Source organism: Entelurus aequoreus, linkage group LG04, assembly GCF_033978785.1.
Source record: "Entelurus aequoreus isolate RoL-2023_Sb linkage group LG04, RoL_Eaeq_v1.1, whole genome shotgun sequence".
NCBI lineage: Eukaryota > Metazoa > Chordata > Actinopteri > Syngnathiformes > Syngnathidae > Entelurus > Entelurus aequoreus.
In genome coordinates this window covers 73,337,921-73,363,235 of record NC_084734.1, presented here as the reverse complement: position 1 = coordinate 73,363,235, position 25,315 = coordinate 73,337,921, and positions in this window count along the sequence as shown.

Here is a 25,315-nt window from a genome sequence, read left to right as displayed (position 1 = left end):
CCTTGCAGCCGCATTTTGTACCAACTGTAATCTTTTAATGCTAGACATAGGGAGACCCGAAAATAATACGTTACAGTAATCGAGACGAGACGCAACGAACGCATGAATAATGATCTCAGCGTCGCTAGTGGACAAGATGGAACGAATTTTAGCGATATTACGGAGATGAAAGAAGGCCGTTTTAGTAACACTCTTAATGTGTGACTCAAACGAGAGAGTTGGGTCGAAGATAATACCCAGATTCTTTACCGAGTCGCCTTGTGTAATTGTTTGGTTGTCAAATGTTAAGGTGGTATTATTAAATAGATGTTGGTGTCTAGCAGGACCGATAATCAGCATTTCCGTTTTCTTAGCGTTGAGTTGCAAAAAGTTAGCGGACATCCATTGTTTAATTTCATTAAGACACGCCTCCAGCTGACTACAATCCGGCGTGTTGGTCAGCTTTAGGGGCATGTAGAGTTGAGTGTCATCCGCATAACAGTGAAAGCTAACACCGTACTTGCGTATGATGTCACCTAGCGGCAGCATGTAAATACTAAAGAGTGCAGGGCCAAGAACCGAACCCTGGGGAACTCCGCACGTTACCTTGACATAGTCCGAGGTCACATTGTTATGGGAGACGCACTGCATCCTGTCAGTAAGATAAGAGTTAAACCAAGACAAGGCTAAGTCTGACATACCAATACGTGTTTTGATACGCTCTAATAAAATATTATGATCGACGGTATCGAAAGCGGCGCTAAGATCAAGAAGCAGCAACATAGATGACGCATCAGAATCTATCGTTAGCAATAGATCATTAGTCATTTTTGCGAGGGCTGTCTCCGTAGAGTGATTTGCCCTGAAACCGGATTGAAAAGGTTCACAGAGATTTCTGTAATGATGTAAGTCCATACAAAACCTGTCAAAAAAAGCAGGTTAATCATAAACACAATCCAAAACAAACATCAATCCTTACAGTAAAGTTCATCAACTTCAAAAAATGTCTTCATGCTCTAAATCTGGCTTTAGAAATTGTTTGTTGCAAAATATATATATTGCATGCCCAATTTGAAGTTCTGCTACAATACCTGTAGCGCCCCTGCCCGCTTATCTGACACCAATGTCGCACATTGTATGCTCTCTCATCCATCAACATATTTAGTCAGGCTGTCTGTGGGGTGGCATGTCGGGTACATTTTCAAACATAGAACTAGAAAAAGTACTTATAGGAGATCAAATTTCCACATGCATGAGCAAATCCTCTTCATCTACAACTAATGTTGCCAGTTCAGCCCGAGGCTAAAACCCCGCAATCGTGCCCAAGCCAACAATCACGGTGTGAGCACACATACTGAGGCGCCTGTCACCAGTAAAGTCGCTCTGGCTGCTTCTGACTCTGATTCATGGCATGTTTTCTCGACTCCAGCTCGATCTGGCACAGGAAGCTTAGCTAACAAGCTAACCGGGAGAGGTGTAAAAGCCTACCTGCTGGCTCCACATCATACGCTTTGAAGTAAAAGGCAGAACAGCTCAGCTTTCTATTAGCCCCCCTGACTGCCCTCCACTCACTTATATTTGGGGGATTAACAATTCCATCATACAAATAATTAATACTGACTGAAAACAGAAAATAAAGGGAACACATCACACACCGAAGATATTTTTCAGTTGATTTTATTTGTTTTAATAAACTGAAGTTGTGAACATAATTAGGTAGAGGGACAATTACAGCAAACACATAACATTAACCCAGAGGTCAGCAACCCGCGGCTCTCGAGCCACATGTGGCTCTTTAGTGCCGCCCTAGTGACTCCCTGGAGCATTTTTAAAAAAGGATTGAAAATGGAAAAAGATGGGGGGAATACAAAGAAACGCAACAGTTTGTTTACATGTAAAATCTTCCACTCCTTCTTTGTCTCATTTTGTCCACCAAAAGTTTCATGCTGTGCGTGAATGCACAAGGGTGCGCTTTGTTGATGTTATTGACTTGTTGGAGTGCTAATCAGGCATATTTGGTCAGTGCTAATCCATGCTAACATGCTATTTAAGCTAGCTGTATTTACATATTGCATCATTATGCCTCATTTGTAGGTATATTTGAGATAATTTTATATCCTATACATGTATCCTCTTTGTATATAATTTAGTTTTGCATGTCTCATGACACATTATCTGTATGTAGTATTGGCTGCATTTCAGATGGTTGTTTGTGTGCCACGTTGTTCCAGACGACAGCAAATGTTACCTAGCTTGCCAAAGACTGTAATAAATCTATTAAAAGAAGACACCCTGCCGTATCCTTTAACTTGGACACACATCTATACCTTGAGCCATTCTAAGCCAGTAATGTCCAGGAGTTATCTCAACTTCTGAGTAGCCTCTGAATTACTAATGGTTTCTAATGTTGTAAAAATGTGTAGAATAAATATTATATTTCAACATTTCTGTCAACAAAGATTTGCTTCAGCCTGCGACCCATAGTCATTTTGATAGTAGGCTAATATAGCTAATATAGACACTTACGTCATGTGTTGCCTTCATTATAACACTTATATAAAACTTTTAATTTTTGCGGCTCCAGACAGATTTGTTTTTTGTGTTTTTGCTCCAATATGGCTCTTTCAACGTTTTGGGTTGCCGACCCCTGCATTAACTCATTGAGGACTGGTTACATAATTTTACTCAAAAACAAAGTGAAAACAATCTATCGCATGCCGTCCTCAAGATAACTCGTAACATGGCTTCATATTGTAGTGTGTATGACCTCTATGTTCCTGTGAAGTGAAGTGAATTATATGTTTGTATTTATATAGCGCTTTTCTCTAGGGACTCAAAGCGCTTTACATTGTGCAACCCAATATCTAAGTTAATTTTTTTTTAAACCAGTGTGGGTGGCACTGGGAGCAGGTGGGTAAAGTGTCTTGCCCAAGGACACAACAGCAGTGACTAGGTTGGCAGAAGCGGGGATCAAACCTGGAACCCTCAAGTTGCTGGCACGGCCACTCTACCAACCGAGCTATACCGCCCCAAAATTGTGTGCACTCAATACAACACCTGGGCATTTTCCTGGTGAGACAGATGTATTTGTCGTCTCCAGAGGGTAGAGTAGCCCAAAATTGTACTCGTGTAAGAGTACCTTTTACTTTAGAGTAATACTCAAGTAAAACAACTTGAAATACTTGAGTAAGAGTAGGTATTTACTGCAAAAAAAAATATTCAAGTACTGAGTAACTGGTGAGTATATTTCTGATTGATTTAGTAGCTATTTTTCAATGATACTTGCACTACAACCGTATAGGTGGTGTGTGTGTGTGTGTTCTGCATGTACTACGAAAGATGCACATTTTACAATCACTTATGGTGTTATAACATGTCTAATAATAGAATATGCACAGCTAAAACGTAAGCACAATGTTTTCTCTAGTTGGAATTCTTGTAGGCTGAAAGACAAACTTTTCTACTGACACAGATGACAGCGAAGTATATGGCTGTTTTTTTTTTATTGCCTGACTGCTGACAGTTGACTGCGAGTCGCTGTTGTTTTCTTCATTGCTGCGATGTAAATATGTCATTTTTTTAAGTGTGGTTGGGCTATCAATATTTTCCAGTGCAGTTATGTGACCGCCAGACTCCGTTTGATTGGTGAAATGGAGTCATACGTCACAAGTGCTTAATTAGGATTGGTGAAATGTGTGATGTTATGTTACAATTAGACAGACAACACAACATGTAGTCATTTCACTGGAAGAATTGTCCAACACAGTATATATATATATATATATATATATATATATATATATATATATATATATATATATATATATATATATACATATATATATATATATTTGCAAGCAGTAATCAATAGATTACAAATATTGTAACAATCAGAATAAAATTATATGTAACAAAGTAAAAGTAGCATTTCTTCTACACACAAATACTCAATTAAAAGTAAAGTAAAAGTATGAAAAGTACAATTCATCCAAAAGAGTTACCATATTTTCCAAATTATAGAGCGCTCTGGTATATAAATCACATCTACAAAATTTTTGAAAAACATTTTTCCCATATATTAGTCGCACTGGACTATAAGCTGCATATGTATACATTGTGAAATTAGTTCCTTACACAGATTTGCAAATGTTTATTAACATACCCTAATTGTTTCCAAATGGCAGTAAAACGGCTGATCAAACAAAACATACGTCATTGTCATGGACCCACTAGCTGCGTAAGCTACCTCTCCAATCAGATTTAATAACTCCAATGTGACTGACATCTTGGTGAAGTTTCTGCTGATTTTGTGGAACTGGAACAATACAAAAAGAATGCCACTGTAACTTAAAGGCCTACTGAAATGAAATTGTTTTATTTAAACGGGGATAGCAGATCCATTCTATGTGTCATACTTGATCATTTCGCGATATTGCCATATTTTTGCTAAAAGGATTTAGTAGAGAACATCGACGATAAAGTTTGCAACCTTTGATCGCTGATAAAAAAAAGCCTTGCCTGTACCGGAAGTAGCGTGACGTCACAGGTTGAAGGGCTCCTCACATTTCCCCATTGTTTACACCAGCAGAGAGAGCGATTCGGACCGAGAGAGCGATTCGGACCGAGAAAGCGACGATTACCCCATTAATTTGAGCCAGGATGAAAGATTCGTGGATGAGGAATGTGAGAGTGAAGGACTAGAGTGCAGTGCAGGACGTATCTTTTTTTCGCTCTGACCGTATCTTAGGTACAAGGGTTCATTGGATTCCACACTTTCTCCTTTTTCTATTGTGGATCACGGATTTGTATTTTAAACCACCTCGGATACTATATCCTCTTGAAAATGAGAGTCGAGAACGCGAAATGGACATTCACAGTGACTTTTATCTCCACGACAATACATCGGCGAAGCACTTTAGCTACGGAGCTAACGTGATAGCATCGGGCTTAACTGCAGATAGAAACAAAATAAATAAACCTCTGACTGGAAGGATAGACAGAAAATCAACAATACTATTAAACCATGGACCTGTAACTACACGGTTAATGCTTTCCAGCCTGGCGAAGCTTAATAATGCTGTTGCTAACGATGCCATTGAAGCTAACTTAGCTACGGGACCTCGACAGAGCTATGATAAAAACATTAGCTATTCACCTACGCCAGCCAGCTCTCATCTGCTCATCAACACCCGTGCTCACTTGCGTTCCAGCGATCGACGGAGCGACGGAGGACTTCACCCGATCATAGATGCGGTCGGCGGCCCGGAGACAGAGGAAGTCAAGGTGAGGTTGGCGGCTAGCGCGTCTGCTATCCATCTCAAAGTCCTCCTGGTTGTGTTGCTGCAGGCCGCCGCTAATACACCGATCCCACCTACAGATTTCTTCTTTGCAGTCTTCATTGTTCATTAAACAAATTGCAAAAGATTCACCAACACAGATGTCCAGAATACTGTGGAATTATGTGGTGAAAACAGAGCTTTTTGTATTGGATTCAATGGGGTCCGATTACTTCCGTTCACTACGTGACGTCACGCGCAAACGTCATCATACCGAGACGTTTTCACCTGGAAGTTTCACAGGAAATTTAAAATTGCACTTTATAAGTTAACCCGGCCGTATTGGCATGTGTTGCAATGTTAAGATATCATCATTGATATATAAATTATCAGACTGCGTGGTCGGTAGTAGTGGGTTTCAGTAGGCCTTTAATAAAACTAACACAAACACTTGTAAACAAGTTAGCATATTAGCTAATGCTACCAACGCTAGCTTCATTACATTGCAATAGCACGTACAAATATGCATGAAAACACTCCTGTAGACCTCACACATGGGACGGGTTAGTAAGTAAGAATTGTTTTAGTTATACTGTAAAATTTACAAATATTGCTTGAAGTAATAAACAATCCATACGAGTAGAAACGCTATAGACGATCACACTTGTACTTCCGGTTCAAAATTTTAAACAGCAGCGAACAATCATCCTGCAGTACCTGCAGCGAACAAACTCGTCCAAAAGATGGCACCACGGCACAAACAATAACACCATTTCAGTGTATTTGCATGTGTTTAATTAGAACTATTTGCATTATGGTTGCCAACAAAGAAAATCCATAAATTATAGTCCAGAATTTAAAGTACTTCAAATATAATACCCACCTCTTCCAGAACTGGATCAGGGCATCACCAGTCAGCTCCTGGGCAGTCTGTGATGTGACGTACCACAGTAGCACTGGATGCAATGATACATGAAGTCCAAAATGCGCTCCATTGCATCCAGGTCTGGGAAACAGCTGTTCTATAGCCTCAATACCTTGATTATCCAGGAACTGCAGACACACCGTTTGAGGCCAGGTGATGTCATGCACCAGAAGGAAGCCAGGGCCCGCTGCCAACACATATGGTCTGACAATGGGTGCGGAGGGAGTACCTGGTCTGTGCAGCCCTCCAAGGATATGACTCTCCCATCAACGCTACCCCACCAAACATCATGGTCATGCTGGAGGATGTTGGGGGAAGGAGAAAACTCTCTACAACATCCCCAAACTCTAACGTGTGTCACATGTTCTCTTTGAAAACCTGCTCTCATCTTTGAAGAGAAAAGGATAAACCGCCAACTCTGGTGTTTATTGGCAGACAGCAAGAGAGCATACCGTATTTTCCGGACCATTGGGCGCACTGGATTATAAGGCGCACTGCCGATGAATGGTCTGTTTTTGATCTTTTTTCATACATTAGGCGCACCGGATTATAGGTTGCATTAAAGGAGTCCTATTATTATACTTGTTTTCTAAATTGAAAACACTTCATTGTGGTCTACATAACTGGTCTAATAACTAAAGTTCCTTGGGTGAATAATGTATACTCACTACACCGGTATGTTTTAGCGCTTTCATGGTGGGTTTACTGACATATATAAGTAAGAACTTTACACTACTTTATATTAGAAATGGCAACAGTGGAGGATGAATGTCCCATAACAAGAAGATAGAGAAAAAAGAAGAAGCTTATCGACTCACGGATGCGCACAATTTTTCAGGACTTATACAGACCCCAAATGCAGATCAGCAGGTACCAGAAGGTAAGAAAACTCGATTTTGCATATTATTGCGAAACAAAACGACAGATAATGTCTTACCTTATACACACACCATAATAATACTTGTATGTTTAATGCGCCAAAAATCCTTCAAGCGGTGCGGCTTCATAGCTTACCAAAGAGGTAGTAAAACATGTTGATATATTCTTGAGCGCCGTGTGTAATGTTCTATATTTTTAATGGAACATTTAAAATGTTGGTGTTGTTTACCTGAGACATATTGCAATCATATTGCTGTCTACACTTATCTCTTATGTTTGACTGCCATCTACTGGTCACACTTATCATTACACCATGTACCAAATAAAATAGCTTCGAGGTGAGTAAGCTCAACAAAACGTATTCCTTACATTAGGCGCACTGTCGAGTTTTGAGGAAAAAAAAAAGGATTTTACGTGCGGCTCAATGTCAAACCTTCATGCCACCCTTATTGTCTGTTTTTAATAGTTTGGGCATGCAGAAATTGGATATAGCGTGATTTACGGACTGTAGAGCACACTTGAATATAAGTTGCGCCCACTTAATTGTTTGACAAATGTTGTTTTTGTACACGGCGCAGCTATACACATTGAACCATTAAATATTAACACAGGCTCTTGAGCCCTGTCTTCATCCTTCTCCTTTGCGCTAGGGTCGTTTTCTCTGGTGTCTGCATTGAGGAGATTGGGGGTTGCTTCGTTGGGTGTTTTCTCAGACTTTGTTTTGCTTTTTAACGTTTGTCTCGAGGCTGATCATCTCTGGGCTTGTGCCTTATTTACTTAGGTGTGTAGCGGCCCAGACTTTTTGGATTTTCGTTCCGCGAGATGTCTCGATTTCCTTTTTTGATGGCTTTGTCAATCACCTTCGGCTTTGGGGCTGCGTCTTGTGCATTTCGTTTTGTCTTTGCCAGGATCACGGTGAGTGCATAACTGGCTAAATGGCTGACTGAATGATTGTTTAGGCACGTTTCATTTAATGTAAACAATTTCATTGACCGTTCGACAACTTAATTGGCCTTATGTGACGAGGCTAAATTTATTGGTGGCAAGTGAAGCATTATAAAACTATAACAAAAAATAAAGCGTAGGATTCAAAGCATGGTAAAAAAAGTTGTGGCTTATAGTCTGAAAATTACGGTAGTTTTCCTCTGGTTAGGTAGTTGTCTTCTAAAGGCCCTCCCGCACATCTCCTGTTGCACTGGACATACCTTTCAGCATTTGCATTTCAAAATATGAGAAAGTAGGTAAAAATAAGGGATTTTCATCACAAATCGCCATTAAATCAATAAAATAACATGTCCTGAATGGAATTCAATTGAATAATCCATTGAATAACGCCAAGTGTCACTGACCAATGCACGATCCAGTCTGACATAACCAGTTTTTAGGTATAATATAAAGCTTCTTTGGATGAATAAGTCTCCTATTATTCAAAATACTCACACAAAGTTTGGATTTGTTGGCAGAGATGTCTTTTCCGTCATCTTCTCCATCTGGGGTTGTTGATTTGATTGAATCACGTAACATGCATATTGCAGCGCTGCGTTCACGAGCCCGCCCCCAGGTTTTGCAGAGGCTTGAGTCAAGCGGACCTGAACCCTACAGTAGCAGAAGTACTGGAGATATTTTTTTTTTTCCGTGGAGAGCAAAATACAAAGAAAGAAAAAAAACAGTACTAAAAAGATGTCGGTAAAGAAAGACAAACAATGTATTTCCCTGCAAATTGGGCAGGTTGACAGGTATGGTACTGGCCTGTCTCCAGTATCTTCTCCACGTTCTTGCCACTGTACTGGCAGGCATAACAAACTACAACAAAAAATAAAGCGTGGGATTCAAAGCATTGCAAAAAAGTTGTGGCTTATAGTCCGAAAATGACGGTAGTTTTCCTCTGGTTAGGTAGTTGTCTTCTAAAGGCCCTCCCGCACATCTCCCGTTGCACTGGGCATACCTGTCATCATTTGCATTTCCAAATATGAGAAAGTAGGTAAAAATAAGGGATTTTCATCACAAATCGCCATTAAATCAATAAAATAACATGTCCTGAATGGAATTTAATTGAATAATCCATTGAAAACGTCAAGTGTCACTGACCAATGCACGATCCACTCTGACATAACCAGTTTTTAGGTTTAATATAAAGCTTCTTTAGATGAATAAGTTTCTTATTTCTCAAAATACTCACACAAAGTTTGGATTTGTTGGCAGAGATGTCTTTTCTGTCATCTTCTGCGTCTGGGGTTGTTGATTTGATTGAATCACATAACATGCATATTGCAGCGCTGCTTTCACGAGCCCGCCCCCAGGTTTAGCAGAGGCTTGAGTCAAGCGGACCTGATCACTGCAGTAGCAGAAGTACTGGTGATATTTTTGTTCTTTTTCCGTGGAGAGCAAAATCCGGAAAAAAAAAACCCAGTACTGGGAAGATGGCGGTAAAGAAGGACAAACAATGTATTTCCCTGCAAACTGGGCAGGTTGACAGGTATGGTACTGGCCTGTCTCCAGTATCTCCTCCACGTTCTTTCCACTGTACTGGCAGGCATAACAAACCTTTTGGCCACTTCAAAACCCTTACTTGATAGAGGTTGTTCTCTAATTGCCTCTCCTTTCCACCCTTTGTCTGACCCATTTACACAACAACAAGAGACATTGATTTCAAATTCTCACTGCTCCCTAACTGGACAGGCCTGTACACTGGAGGTGTAACTGAGTCTGAGTTACACTGTGATGATTACATGTTCCCTGCAGTTTATTACTGATATGCATATTTGATGAAAGTGTTTGTATTGCCGTCAGTTGTATGGATGTGTTTACTTCTGTTTCAAAAGTGAATCCGAATGTCCAAGCTTGGAATGTTGTGTAGCTCCAGAGTACATTTAAATAAGAGCATGTGTTGATATGTTGCCATCCAACTTTGATACAGGATGAGACATGGCACAATCTTTAAACACTTTTGCATCACTGAATCACAAAGCCGCGGGGCACTGCAGAAAATGTCAACTGTTTGGAGCTGCTTAGCACTCTTTGGAGCTTTGTGCTAACAGTTCTGCTGGTTCTGGGAGTCTGGTTTGAGCAGGATCCATTCAAACAATGTTAGCAAAAGGCCTTTTTTTTGTGTCTGAATGCAAGTTACGAATGACAGAACAGTGTAGCGGCTGTAATTCTACTGAAGGCGGAGGCTGTCAACCTTCCTATGTGGGGGTGGTGGCAGCAGGGGCAGGGGCGGGGGGAGGTATTCTGACAGATGGGGTTAACTCAAAGAGGGTCATATCACGGAAAGGACAAAATACTGGGATGAACTTGAAACTTTGGATTTTTCTCGCAAAGTTTTGGAACTGTGATTCGCCGGTGCTTCTGTGCAGCTGACTGCTACAGTGTGCGTGTTTGTGTGACTGTGTGGGTGTGCATATTTTCTGATGTCTATTCATGCACGGGTGTTTCATCAGATGTATCATCATGGGACAACACTATCGCTCTGCCTTCTCCTCTCTAAAACAGTAGACTAATTTTTCACTGTAAGATGTACTAGCTGTTGTCTAAATCTTGACAAAAACAGACTATCTTTGAATCTCAGTAAGACTAAAATAATGCTATTTGGTAACAGTAGAAGTGAAAGTCAAACACAAATACAGATAGATGGAGTAAATATTGAAAGGGTAAAAGAAAACACATTTTTGGGTGTAATAATAGATGATAAAATAAATTGGGAATCTCAAGTAAAAAATGTACAACATAAAGGAGCAAGAAATACATCAATAATGAATAAAGCAAAACATGTTCTGGACCAAAAATCACTTCATATTCTTTACTGCTTGCTAGTGTTACCATATCTGAGTTATTGTGCAGAAATATGGGGAAACAACTACACACGTGCGCTTCATTCACTAACTGTGTTACAAAAAAGATAAATTAGAATAATACATAATGTTGGATATAGAGAACATACAAACCCTTTATTTATTAAATCACAATTATTGAAATTGTACGATTTGGCGCATTTGCAAACAGCTAAAATTATGTATAAAGCAAACTATAACCTGCTACCCAAGAATGTACAACAATGATTTTCAACAAAAGAGGACAAATATAATAGAGAAAAATCTTATTTAAAACATTTGTATGCTCGTACAACACTTAAAACCTTTAGTATATCAGTATGTGGATTTCAATTTTGGAACGGATTAACCAAAGAAATCAAACAAAAAAGCACCAATATGATTCAGATTAAGAGACGGTTCAAACTACAAGTGTTCACAAAGTACACAGAACAAGAATTATGATTAACATCTTGAACCCTTTTTTTTTCCTTTTTTTTTTTTTTTATTGTGATAAAGATTATTTAGGTATTTAATATGTGTTTTCTTACTATGGTATATTATTTATTTATTATTTATTTCTATTATTCTATTATTTATTTTTTCCTACTCCTTTTCAGACGTGCTGTAATGAAACAATTGGAATTGTGTGATGCATTACATTGTATCGTATAAACTGAAACTGAACTGAACTGAACAATTAAATTAGTTGTATTTAACCAAAGCCGATGTGAAAAAAAAGAAGGAGACAATGTGTGCGGTTTCTTTTGTGGGTTATTTAAATTTATTTTAGCACACCCACTAAATTTACATCTGCTTATTGTTTCTTAAATGAGCTAAAACAAAATTAGTAGGAGCCTGGCAGTGGCCGTTTTAGCCCGTCCTCATGTGAAATGTTGCTTCTTACTACTCCTTTTCAGATAAGTTGAAATGGGCAAATGTAACCAAATGAGGTCCCTTAATGTCACTTGTTAAACATGTCTGAAACAAATCCTAACCGAGTGCCCACCACTCATCCCCATCCATTGCCTGATGGAAAGGATCATAATTCGAATTAATGTTATATTTCATTCCGCAAGTTGTTGTCAGAACCACAAAACCATGTATATTTTTACATATACTATACATTTGTCCCTTTATGCCGTTTTTCTTACTGTTGCAGCTGAAAATGCTTTTTTTTTTAAATGCAAAGAAGTCTTTGTCCTTTCTTAAACCACACACAATTTGGCTAAAGACCCCCTGTTACACGTTCCATGTCCTGGCGTTTAATTCTAACGATTAAAATATTTAATCATTGTTAATCGCATTAAGTCCATAGTTACCTCATAATTAATTTTGATTAATCGGAAATAGAAGTCACTTATCTTTAATAAAAATACCTTGTTAAAGTGTACACCCAATATGGGACTGGACAATTAGTTTTCATCCATGCAAATGTTTGTCTATAAACAGTTTGCTTTTTTTCAAAAGCTCAACACAAAAATGACACACCTCTTTACAGACACACACAAATAAGTAAGATATTTTTCACCTTTATATGCATTTTAATTTAGATGTTTACTAAGTTTTCCACACTTACTGCCACCAACTTTTTTTTAGTCACTCGTTTGTCAGTCCATGCTCTGGCATATTTACTCTTTCGTCAATTGCGTGAGTGTGTGCCGAGTCGACCGGGGGTGCAATAACTAGCAAATGTTGTAAAGAATTTGAGTTGTTTTGCTAAATAAGCAACTACACGTTAAAAAACAACCCCTAAAAAAAACGCAATCTGCGACTTACAAACTTTGCAAGATATTAAGGTTAGCTCATTATTATTGGTTTTATTTGACGGCCCTTATTTTAACACATAAGACAGTGTTTTATGACTGCAATTTTATTTTGAATGCTTGACTTTTGCATGGACAAGATATAGTAATCTGATTTGTCTGAGTGTTGCTAAGCAGAACCGGAGGGCTGCAATTACCTGGGTTTGTTAATAAAAAGTTGCATTGTGGAATACACTTTGTCGACAAAATACGACTGTGACCAGTTCACTGAAATACGTGCATAGCTTGTAAAACAAACACCATCAAAGGCTCCCATATTTTCCGCTGTTTGCTCTTTGCACGAGTTATTAATAATAATAATAATAATACATTTTATTTGGTATAGCGCTTTTCAGGGCACTCAAAGACGCTTTACAGGATAAAAATGTAAATATAAAACAATTCCAAGTAATAATACATAATACAGGAAATATAAAAGCAGTACATTGTTACATACATTCTCATGGTTGAAATCATCATCAATCAATAACATTGGATTCCTATAGTTGTCAGGTTCAAACACTGATGACATCTATTAAACAAGACAAGAAGCAAAGAATTAAACAGTGACAGAATTCAATTTGGCTTAGTGAGGAGAAACGTATACATCTGTACCGTTGCACATTGTCATTACGCACTGCCAAAAGATTGCACGCCTCCTTCTTATGACCACGTGGCCACAGCTGTTTCTAAGGGACGAGGGTCGTAAACAGTTCGCAGAAAAGGTCGTAAAAAGTTCACAGAAAAGGTCGGTTCAAAAAAGAGGTCGTAAAAGAGTTCAAAAAGAGGTTCGTAAAACAGTTCAAATAGAGGTTCACAAAATAGTTCAAAAAGCGGTGTCTGGAACTTGGGCAGATCCTGCCTTCTCTCCGCTTTGTAGTCCTTGGGTTAAAACAATATATTTCTGTTGATTACAATACATGAAAGAAAACAGAACACCTTCATGTTGTTTCCCCCCTACACAGTGGAGTTTTACAAGCCTTCTTCTTGGTAGGTTCAAAGACAGCTTTTGGTCTTCTCCCCGGGAACTCATTTCAACACAAAGTTTTTGTGATAACTTAGATACAATTATTCTAACAATAGTCCTTAATCAAAAGTGCCTAAAAGGGCTTAACAAACTCACAATGAGATCCCCTAATCTAAACCCACATCCCGGCAAAGAAAAACAAAAACAAAAACCTGATAGGAAAAAGGCAATCTTCAGGGATGACCGGCTGCAATGGCTGTAAAGTGGATACAATTATTGAATTGTTAAATTATGTACTTAAATAAATCAGTTGTTAAATAATAAAGTGGTAGTCCAGTCCATCGGGAAACCAGCAGATAGTCCTGGGGAGAGTGTGTCTTCTTCCAGGCTTATCCAATCAGCTACGCAGAGATGTCTATAGCTGTGCAGAGTGGTCCAAAAAGTGATCCATCTCGGGTCTCAATTCTGGTCAGCTAACACCTCCTCCAGACTGCTACATCTCCAGAAATGACTTGTGGTCACCTGGTACCCTCTCCGGGAGAGAGGGGACAGAGCAGAAAAGCGGCAGATCAACTGGTCTAAAAAGGGTTCTATTTAAAGGCTAGAGTATATTAATTAGTTTTAAGGCGGGACGTGATTGCTTCTACTGAGGCACAGTAGCATCTCTAACTGTTGCTGGTAGAGCATTCCAGAGTAATGGAGCCCGAGTGTAAAACGCTCTAGAGCAGGGGTGTCAAACTCATTTTAGCTCAGGGGCCGCATGGAGGAAAATCTGTGCACACGGGGGTCGGACTATGGAAATCATGACAGTAAAACAAAAAAATAAAGACAACTTCAGATTGTTTTCTTTGCCTTACTTTGGCCATAAATATAACGAACACATTCTGAAAATATATTTTAAAAATACCGGCAGCGATAAAGTTTAGATCCATGAAGGAAAGAAGAAAGTGAATGGATGATTATAACTGAATACATTTGTTTTCTTTTGTATTATTTTTTTAATGAATTGAGTAACGTTTATGACAACCTTTTTCCAAAGCAATATAGAATGTGAGGTATAACAGGATAATGCATACATTTATCATTTGTTTTCAAAACAGTTACAAAAAAGTGGGACCCCAAATATTTACTGTGGGACCCCATTTTTATGACTTGATGGGGTCCCTAGGACCCCATTTGGGAAATTCTTAGCGCCAACACTGATGGAGTATTGGTGCGTGCAAAACAGGAGCAGGCGGCTGTGGCCTGCGGGCCGGTTTTCTAATAATAATCAAATATCATACCGGGGACCGTAGATAATTAATTCGCTGGCTTGATCTGTCCCGCGGGCCTTCACTTTGACACCCCTGCTATAGAGCCTATGAGTCAATGTTTTTGACCAATACAAACACAATACACATAGTTTACCATCGCTTTTGTTGTTAGGATCATTTGGCAACTGTTGCAGAGCCATTTATAGCAGAGGTCCCCAAACTACGGCCCGCGGGCCGGATACGGCCCCCCAGCGTCCAAAGTCCGGCCCGCGGGAAGTCCCAAGTCAAAACATTAAAAAAAAAACATATTTTTTTTTAATTTGTCCTTACTAGTCCATTTTGTACCGTCTCCTAGCCACTCAGGCAAATCATATTGTCTAAAAATGCATCTTACCATCGATAACGTGACATGCAGCAAGTGCGCGAGAAATATATATGTATTAATACATATATATATGTATATATATATATATATATATATATATATATATATATATATATATATATATATATATATATATATATATATATATATATATATATATATATATATATATATATATACACACACATATAGACGCATATACATATATACACATATATACATATATACACACATATACACATATACATATATATATATATATATACATATATACACATATACATATATATATATATATATATACATGGACATATACATATACATAGACATATACATATATACACACACATATAACACATTTACATATAATATATATATATATATATATATATATATATATATATATATATATATATATATATATATATATATATATATATATATATATATATATATATATATATATATATATATATAGTGCGGCCCCCAGCCAAACTGTTTTACCCCAATGCGGCCCCGGAGTCAAAAAGTTTGGGGACCCCTGATTTATAGTGATGTTTTTTGTTGGTAAATGAGGGACGATGAGAGATGATCATCACACGTCCACATCTGAACAAGGAAGTGAGGACGTGCGTGGGGATGCAGTTGAGGTGCGAGTTTGAGTACTTCCATAAATGAGCATGAGAAAAACGATCGGTGCACATGTTATATCTTCAAGAAAATGCCTTGGCATGTTAGGCCCTTGGAGCCTGGTAAGACTAAATCAAACTGGACAAAGGACTCCCAAGGAAATACAAGAAGCTCTTGACGACGTTAAGAAAATGCATTGCACTGTTACACTGGACAGATTTAAGTACATTGCCTTGAGGCGAATTGCCACAAAATGACGGATCTCTTAAGTATTTACATCTGCCAATCATGTAATATGAATGAACCACTCAACTCTGTAATAAATTATTTGGTTAAACCGCAAATACTGTAATTCCAACAGTCTACAGCAAAGGAAAGCTGTATTTTCACCAAAACGATTGTGACTTTTTACAATTTTTATAGAAGCCTCTTTCTGAAAAGGATGAACAAGCTTCTACTTGACTGCTGTAGTGTCTAAAGCACCTCTTAACCATCTGTTGGAAACGTACAGTGTGTGATATTTTCATGGAAACCACTTGAAAGCATATGCCTCAAATTATATACGTGAGCAAAAGGAAGACTACATGTTAATAAGATGTAACTAGAAGGAATTACTGATTAGCCTTTTTGGAAAGCACTGGCCAAAAACATGGCATTAACATTTTATCCCAGCTTCTTCAAGCAATGCTCTTCTAAATGGTAATTGGGTTATACTTATATAGCACTTTTCTACCTTCAAGGGACTCAAAGCGCTTTGACACTATTTCCACATTCACACACTGATGGCGGAAGCTGCCATGCAATGCCCTAATCCCGACCCATCAGGAGCAAAGGTGAAGTGTCTTGCTCAAGGACACAATGGACTTGACAAGGTTGGTAGAAGGTGGGGATTGAACCAGGAACCCTCAAGTTGCTGGCAGAGCCACTCTCCCAACTGCGCCACGCCACCCCATCTGAAGTATATAACAATAAAACTTCTTCAAGTCCCCAAGTTTGAACAAGGCTAAAAATATAAGAAGTCATTTGCACCCACAGGAATCGATTAAGGAATCGTTTGCCACATTTGCAAAGGGAATTGAAACACTGGGAGCCGGTTGTTGCTGTTTTTATTAGTTTCCCATCTCCAAGTAAAACATTTTTAAAAATGTTCCTTTGACATTCTGACAGTAAAATTGCATTTGTATCAACATATTGTTTTTTTTTAAGCTAGTTTAAATTATCGAAGCAAGACATTTATTGCGATTAATCACAATTAATCAAAATTAAAAATTGTGATTATTCTGATTTAAAAAAAGTATATTATATTAATAGTTTTATTTTAGATGTACCTTAAAATTAATGTGATTCAAGCTTTGTTAAGGTCAAATAACACCCAATGGTTTGAAGTGTCAAAATCACACCTAACAGAGATGTCTTTTGATATATTTTAATATTAAAGTCAAAAGCTGAAAATGTGTACAACTTGGAATCCAATAAATATGTTCTTGTTCACATATGAAAAAAATAAAGATACATTTGAAATTGTGAGGGGCGTGGCCTGCGGACCTGCAGCGAGTCGGGATGTGCCGGGACCGGCTTCGAGATTAGCGACAGGTGCGTGGATGACACGGCTGAGAGTGTTTGTCTGATCACCTGTCGCTCTGTTAAAGGGAGCAGTCGGGAAGGAGAAGGGGGTTGATGGTCGTTGAGGGGGGGCGAGTTGACAGCGGAGCACGAGAGAAACCATTTGTGTGCTCACTGAGAGTGACAGACTCTTGCTGAAAAGCATAAAGAACTATTTATTGCAAAATAAATCATTGTGCACAAATATGACCGAAGCTGTCATGTCCGTCTGTGGTGATCCAAGGAACCCTGGGGAGCAAGACCTCCATAGAAATAGAAATATAATTTTTAAGAGTAATATTAGATGATAAAATCAACTGGAAATCTCATGTTAAAAATATACAACATAAGGTAGCAACAAATATTTCCAATAATGAATAAAACAAAATTTGTACTGGACAAAAAAAAAAAAAAAAGGTCATAATCTTTTATGCTCACTAGTGTTACCATATCTGAGTTATTGTGCAGAAATATGGGGAAATAATTACAAAAGTACATTTCATTAAATAACCGTGTTACAAAAAAGATCAGTTAGAACAATACATAAACCCTCTATTTATCGAATACAAAATATTGAAAGTCAAGGACTTAGTGCAGTTTCAAATAGCTAAAATTATGCACAAAGCAAACTATAACCTGCTACACAAGAATGTGCAACAATTATTCTCAAAAAAAGAGGAGAAAAATACCCTAAGTGAAGAGTCAGACTTAAAACTCTTGTATGCATGTACACCACTTAAAACCTTTAGTTTGTGGAATTAAATGATGGAATGGATTAAGCAAAAATACGTCAAACAATGTACTCCAGTTTAAGAGGCTGTTCAAACTAAAAGTGTTTACAAAGTACAAGGAAGAATAATTTTGATAAACATCTTGATCATTACTGTGTTACAAATTGAGAAGAAGTAATGAAATGAAAATAAGTAGGATTAAATAAGCTCTGCTTCTTCCTACTCCTTTTTGGACATGTAATGAGAAATGAAACGGTGTAATATGTGATGGAACATGCTGACATTGTATACATGTTCAAAATAAACAGAAACCTAATCTTACGTACTTAAACTCAGTTTTGAAGGTTCGGTGGTAAAGCAAAACTAGGGACAAGACGATACGCGATATTGTCAAAGTATTTAGTCAACGTATAATTTATAAGAAAGAACAATTTGGGTCTAATCTCATTGAGGTTTCCACATAAAAAGGGGTAAACATGATAGCGCACGCAAAGCTGGTGTACTAAGCTCGTGCGCCAGAGGCGATTGCTCTAAGACTGCAAGGGAAGCTGAGCTTCCCCTAAAATGTCGAAATATTAGCGATTAAAATATATAGTGTTGTGTGTACATGTTATTGACTAAATATGCGCTACAACGCGCTCTTTTGTTCAGAATCAGCTTCTTATCACTGGTAACCACACGGCTATCCTCTCTTTCATTCCCGCAGCTTCCTCCTTCAAAACCGCAATAAAAGTTCACCTCCAGGCAGCTACAACCCTAAACTAACACCCTCCCCGGATTGCTAATAATCAAATGTAAACAATCAAATGCAGATACTTTTTCTTTTTCTTATGCCTTCTGATCTCTCTCTCTCTCTCTCTCTCTCTCTCTCTCTCTCTCTCTCTCTCTATGTCCACTACTTGATGTCCATACCCCCCCCCCACCCCCCCCACCCCCTCCACACCCCTGATTGTAAATAATGTAAATAATTCAATGTGATTATCTTGTGTGATGACTGTATTATGATGATAGTATATATGATAGTATATATCTGTATCATAAATCAATTTAAGTGGACCCCGACTTAAACAAGTTGAAAAACTTATTCGGGTGTTACCATTTAGTGGTCAATTGTACGGAATATGTACTTCACTGTGCAACCTACTAATAAAAGTCTCAATCAATCAATCAAAAAACGGTGCTTTAAACATTGTAGACGCTGGCCGTCCACAGAGTTCAATGGGGAAGCCAAACGAGACGAGTCATTGGATAAATGCTGGGCTTTGTCCCGCCCATCGAACGCTCAGCGTCTCCGGGGGTCTATGGGGCAGTGGGCTGGCCTCGGCTGGCCCGGACGCTCAACTTCTGCATGATGATTGAATGATCTGTCTAAGGCTGATTCCCTTTTTGATTGACAGCGAAATGAGCGAATCAGCGATCTTGTGTTGTAAACTTCTCTGGGGGCATTTTTCAATATTCATTCTGTTGTTCTGAGTTGAACCGGAGACTTTCCTGATCCTCTAAGCGACATTTTCTTTGTAAAAAACGTCAAGCGACAAAAAAGAGCTTCTATTTCCGGTGTTGTTTTGTGTTTGGAGACTGACTTTTTTCACTCTGCAGTGTCTGTCCCTACCGAGCAGCGGGTGCTGCTGAGCCCTTCCACCGTCTCAAAGCACTCACGTCGCACTAGCCTCGTGCCAGTCCCAGCTAGGTAGCAAGCTGTACATAATGCCAGATCATTTTAATGTTTTTTATTTTTATTTGTTTTAATTGAACAACAAACATACATTTGTAATGCACACAGGTGTACAAAATATTGTCATTAGTGGCAAAGATTGCAGCTACATCTGCAGGTGTAGAGATATGCTTCTCCTGTTTAAAGTGGCTCCAGTCTTACACGCGCAACACCATGGGCCAAGGCCGTTTAAGCAGCCTACCTATGCTGGCCATTGAGAGGACACTTGTCAAATCCCTGGAAAAGATGGCGTGGCGAAGTTGGTAGAGTGGCTGTGCCAGCAATCGGAGAGTTGCTGGTTACTGGGGTTCAATCCCCACCTTCTACCATCCTAGTCACGTCCGTTGTGTCCTTGGGCAAGACACTTCACCCTTGCTCCTGATGGGTGCTGGTTAGCGCCTTGCATGGCAGCTCCCTCCATCAGTGTGTGAATGTGTGTGTGAATGGGTGAATTTGGAAATACTGTCAAAGCGCTTTGAGTACCTTGAAGGTAGAAAAGCGCTATACAAGTGTAACCCATTTATCATTTATATTTATTTATCATTCTTGGTACGACAGGGTCACAGATCACTTTCTTAAAAAGGAACGGAGGGTAGAATTTACGTACAAACCCCGTTTCCATATGAGTTCACCACTGTGTTACATGGCCTTTCCTTTTAACAACACTCAGTAAACGTTTGGGAACTAAGGAGACACATTTTTTAAGCTTCTTAGGTGGAATTCTTTCCCATTCTTGCTTGATGTACAGCTTAAGTTGTTCAACAGTCCGGGGTCTCCGTTGTGGTATTTTAGGCTTCATCATGCGCCACACATTTTCAATGGGAGACAGGTCTGGACTACATGCAGGCCAGTCTAGTACCCACACTCTTTTACTATGAAGCCACGTTGATGTAACATGTGGATTGGCATTGTCTTGCTGAAATAAGCAGGGGCGTCCATGGTAACGTTGCTTGGATGGCAACACATGTTGCTCCAATACCTGTATGTACCTTTCAGCATTAATGGCGCCTTCACAGATGTGTAAGTTACCCATGTCTTGGGCACTAATACACCCCCATACCATCACACATGCTGGCTTTTCAACTTTGCGCCTATAACAATCCGGATGGTTCTTTTCCTCTTTGGTCCGGAGGACACGACGTCCACAGTTTCCAAAAACAATTTGAAATGTGTACTCGTCAGACCACAGAACACTTTTCCACTTTGTATCAGTCCATCTTAGATGAGCTCAGGCCCAGCGAAGCCGCCGGTGTTTCTGGGTGTTGTTGATAAACGGTTTTCGCCTTGCATAGGAGAGTTTTAACTTGCACTTACAGATGTAGCGACCAACTGTAGTTACTGACAGTGGGTTTCTGAAGTGTTCCTGAGCCCATGTGGTGATATCCTTTACACACTGATTAAAGTTAAGTTAAAGTACCAATGATTGTCACACACACACTAGGTTATTCTCTGCATTTGACCCATCACCCTTGATCACCCCCTGGGAGGTGAGGGGAGCAGTGAGCAGCAGCGGTGGCCGCGCCCGGGAATCATTTTTTGTGATTTAACCCCCAATTCCAACCCTTGATGCTGAGTGCCAAGCAGGGAGGTAATGGGCCCCATTTTTATAGTCTTTGGTTTGACTCGGCCGGGGTTTGAACTCACAACATACCGATCTCAGGACGGACACGTGCCGCTTGTTGATGCAGTACAGCCTGAGGGATCGAAGGTCACGGGGTTAGCTGCTTACGTGCAGTGATTTCTCCAGATTCTCTGAACCCTTTGATGATATTACGGACCGTAGATGGTGAAATCCCTAAATTCCTTGCAATAGCTGGTTGAGAAAGGTTTTTCTTAAACTATTCAACAATTTGCTCACGCACTTGTTGACAAAGTGGTGACCCTCGCCCCATCCTTGTTTGTGAATGACTGAGCATTTCATGGAATCTACTTTTATACCCAATCATGGCACCCACCTGTTCCCAATTTGCCTGTTCACCTGTGGGATGTTCCAAATAAGTGTTTGATGAGCATTCCTCAACTTTATCAGTATTTATTGCCACCTTTCCCAACTTCTTCGTCACGTGTTGCTGGCATCAAATTCTAAAGTTAATGATTATTTGCAAAAAAAAAAATGTTTATCAGTTTGAACATCAAATATGTTGTCTTTGTAGTGCATTCAATTGAATATGGGTTGAAAAGGATTTGCAAATAATTGTATTCCGTTTATATTTACATCTAACACAATTTCCCAACTCATATGGAAACAGGGTTTGTATAAATAAACCAACACATTGAGCTTCCCCTCCTTGAGAGACCAGCATCCGCCACTGTCGTGCGCAGAGGACGGCGTCTCTTAAATGAACAAAATAGAGAGCGCAATCCACTTAGTGTATCTGCGTTCTTGTATACGCAGAAAATATCAGAACACCCGCAATACTGGGAGGAAGCAATAGAAATATCATCGTGTAGTGCTCGCAATGTGATTTTGCAAGCCTGGAACTATTCTGCGGCCGCTATTTTGTGTCTGTTATGTCATCATCATCGGCGGTCACTCGAAGCGAGTATGACGATCCTCCTGGTAGGGGGGTATCCCTTTATGGAGGATGCCTGTGCGTGACTTTGGTTAACTGGTGCACAGACAATCACCGCACGATCCTTGACAGATCCGGGTCAGGGTCCAGTGGCATGGAGTCCAAGACGACTGGAGACCCTTTTCTGCTGCAGCCTTCAACAGCCATCCCAGCCGTTGTGACGCTCCATAGGGTTAGCAATCATCCTCCGCCTGTTCCACCGCCTGTTATATAAACCACATGCAAGTCTTTTAACTACAGAAAAAATAATCATAATACGACCGCTTTTTATTAAATATCATATGCAATGCATCAACATAGTCGTCAAAGATCAAGGGAATTAGATCTATATTATAATATTGTATACATATAAATCAAACATGATTTATCTTGGTAATACAATGTTTAAGATTAAATATGCATTTTCAAAGGAAAATATTTTAAATGGAAATCTACAATGTAGTTAGCACTTTTAACTTTGACTGACTTGACCTTTGACCTCGGCTAAGCGATAGAAAACAACAACAGATTGAACTGGAAGTGAGTCAAGAGCAGATTATTAAGAAAATGATGGTGATGGTAATTAGATTGTTTTGAACCACCGCGCATTATTTCTTTTTCCTAGTGAAGGTATTTGTGTAAAATAGGACACTACATGGGAAATCTCCTGTACCCGAATCTCAACAAAGGATGCTGTTTCAAAGGTTCTTTGTGACGCATAATTTGAGCCGACACTCTCGTCTCCCATACCAGAAAGAGGTGCAGTGGTAACCTGAAAATAATATCCCCATACTTTTGTCTGAGCGCTGCATCATTTAGGTGTAGGCAGGCAATCCGTGCTATGACAAAATAATCCGTCTCCGCACAGCAGCCGGGATCCTCCTCCGCTCTATTCACCAGTTGATCCGCATTGTGGGAGTCTGCCACGTTATCTTTTTGCCGGAATTCAGTCATGATTTCAAAAAAATCTGCTGCTGCTTATTTGACTAACTAAACTGAAATATTATTCAAATATAATGCTAGTTACTACATAGTAGCAAAACCCATACATCAATCAATCAATCAATCAATGTTTATTTATATAGCCCTGAATCACAAGTGTCTCAAAGGGCTGCACAAGCCACAACGACATCCTCGGTACAGAGCCCACATACGGGCAAGGAAAAACTCACCCCAGTGGGACGTCGGTGAATGACTATGAGAAACCTTGGAGAGGACCGCATATGTGGGTACCCCCCCCCTCTAGGGGAGACCGAAAGCAATGGATGTCGAGTGGGTCTGACATAATATTGTGAAAGTCCAGTCCACAGTGGATCCAACACATCAGCGAGAGTCCAGTCCATAGTGGGGCCAGCAGGAAACCATCCCGAGCGGAGACGGGTCAGCAGCGCAGAGATGTCCCCAACCGATGCACAGGCTAGTGGTCCACCCGGGGTCCCGACTCTGGACAGCCAGCACTTCATCCATGGCCACCGGACCTATGCAACTCCCCCTCGCAAGGGACAGGGGAGAAGAGGAGAGAAGAAAAGAAACGGCAGATCAACTGGTCTAAAAAGGGGGGTCTATTTAAAGGCTAGATTATACAAATGAGTTTTAAGATGGGACTTAAATACATAAAGCCCTGTAAGCCATACCATGGCATCATATTACCAACCATGTGTTGTTTTGTGTCTATGTAATCATTCCTTTGTTCTTCTTGTAGAAAAAAATAAAGTCTAAGTTAATCCGTTGAAGTTAATGCAATAATGATAGATAACAAGTTTCCTTGGGGCGGTATAGCTCGGTTGGTAGAGCGGCCGTGCCAGCAACTTGAGAGTTGCAGGTTCAATCCCCGCTTCCGCCATCCTAGTCACTGCCGTTGTGTCCTTGGGCAAGACACTTTACCCACCTGCTCCCAGTGCCACCCACACTGGTTTAAATGTAACTTAGATATTGGGTGTCACTATGTAAAGCGCTTTGAGTCACTAGAGAAAAGCGCTATATAAATATAATTCACTTCCTTTAACATTACTTTTGTTTTTACTATGTGATTAACGTGTCTCCCGTGTGATCCTCAGTCGATACACTATAGGTAGAAAAGCAGCGGTGTTCCAGCTGATGGTGTCATAACGGGGTTTTTGCAGCTTACCGCGAGGTTTGTTCTCCCGGGATGCAAACGGACTATTCCAGACAAGGCTTGCAGATAGGAACATATGTATTAATCTAACTACAAAATAACAGGCAAAAACTCTCTAACTGTGGCATGAAATAAACAAGACTTACGTACAGGGTTGCGTGGCAATAGCGTGAAGCAAACAACTCAATCAATCAATCAATCAATGTTTATTTATATAGCCCTAAATCACAAGTGTCTCAAAGGGCTGTACAAGCCACAACGACATCCTCGGTACAGAGCCCACATACGGGCAAGGAAAACTCACCCCAGTGGGACGTCAATGTGAATGACTGAGAAACCTTGGAGAGGACCGCATATGTGGGTAAACCCCCCCCCCCCCCCCCCCCTCTAGGGGAGACCGGAAGCAATGGATGTCGAGTGGGTCTGACATAATATTGTGAAAGTCCAACACATCAGCGAAAGTCCAGTCCATAGTGGGGCCAGCAGGAACCATCCCGAGTGGAGACGGGTCAGCAGCGTAGAGATGTCCCCATCTGATGGACAGGCTAGCAGAGTAGAAAAGAAAAGAAAAGAAACGGCAGATCAACTGGTCTAAAAAGGGAGTCTATTTAAAGGCTAGAGTATACAAATGAGTTTTAAGATGAGACTTAAATGCTTCTACTGAGGTAGCATCTCTAACTTTTACCGGGAGG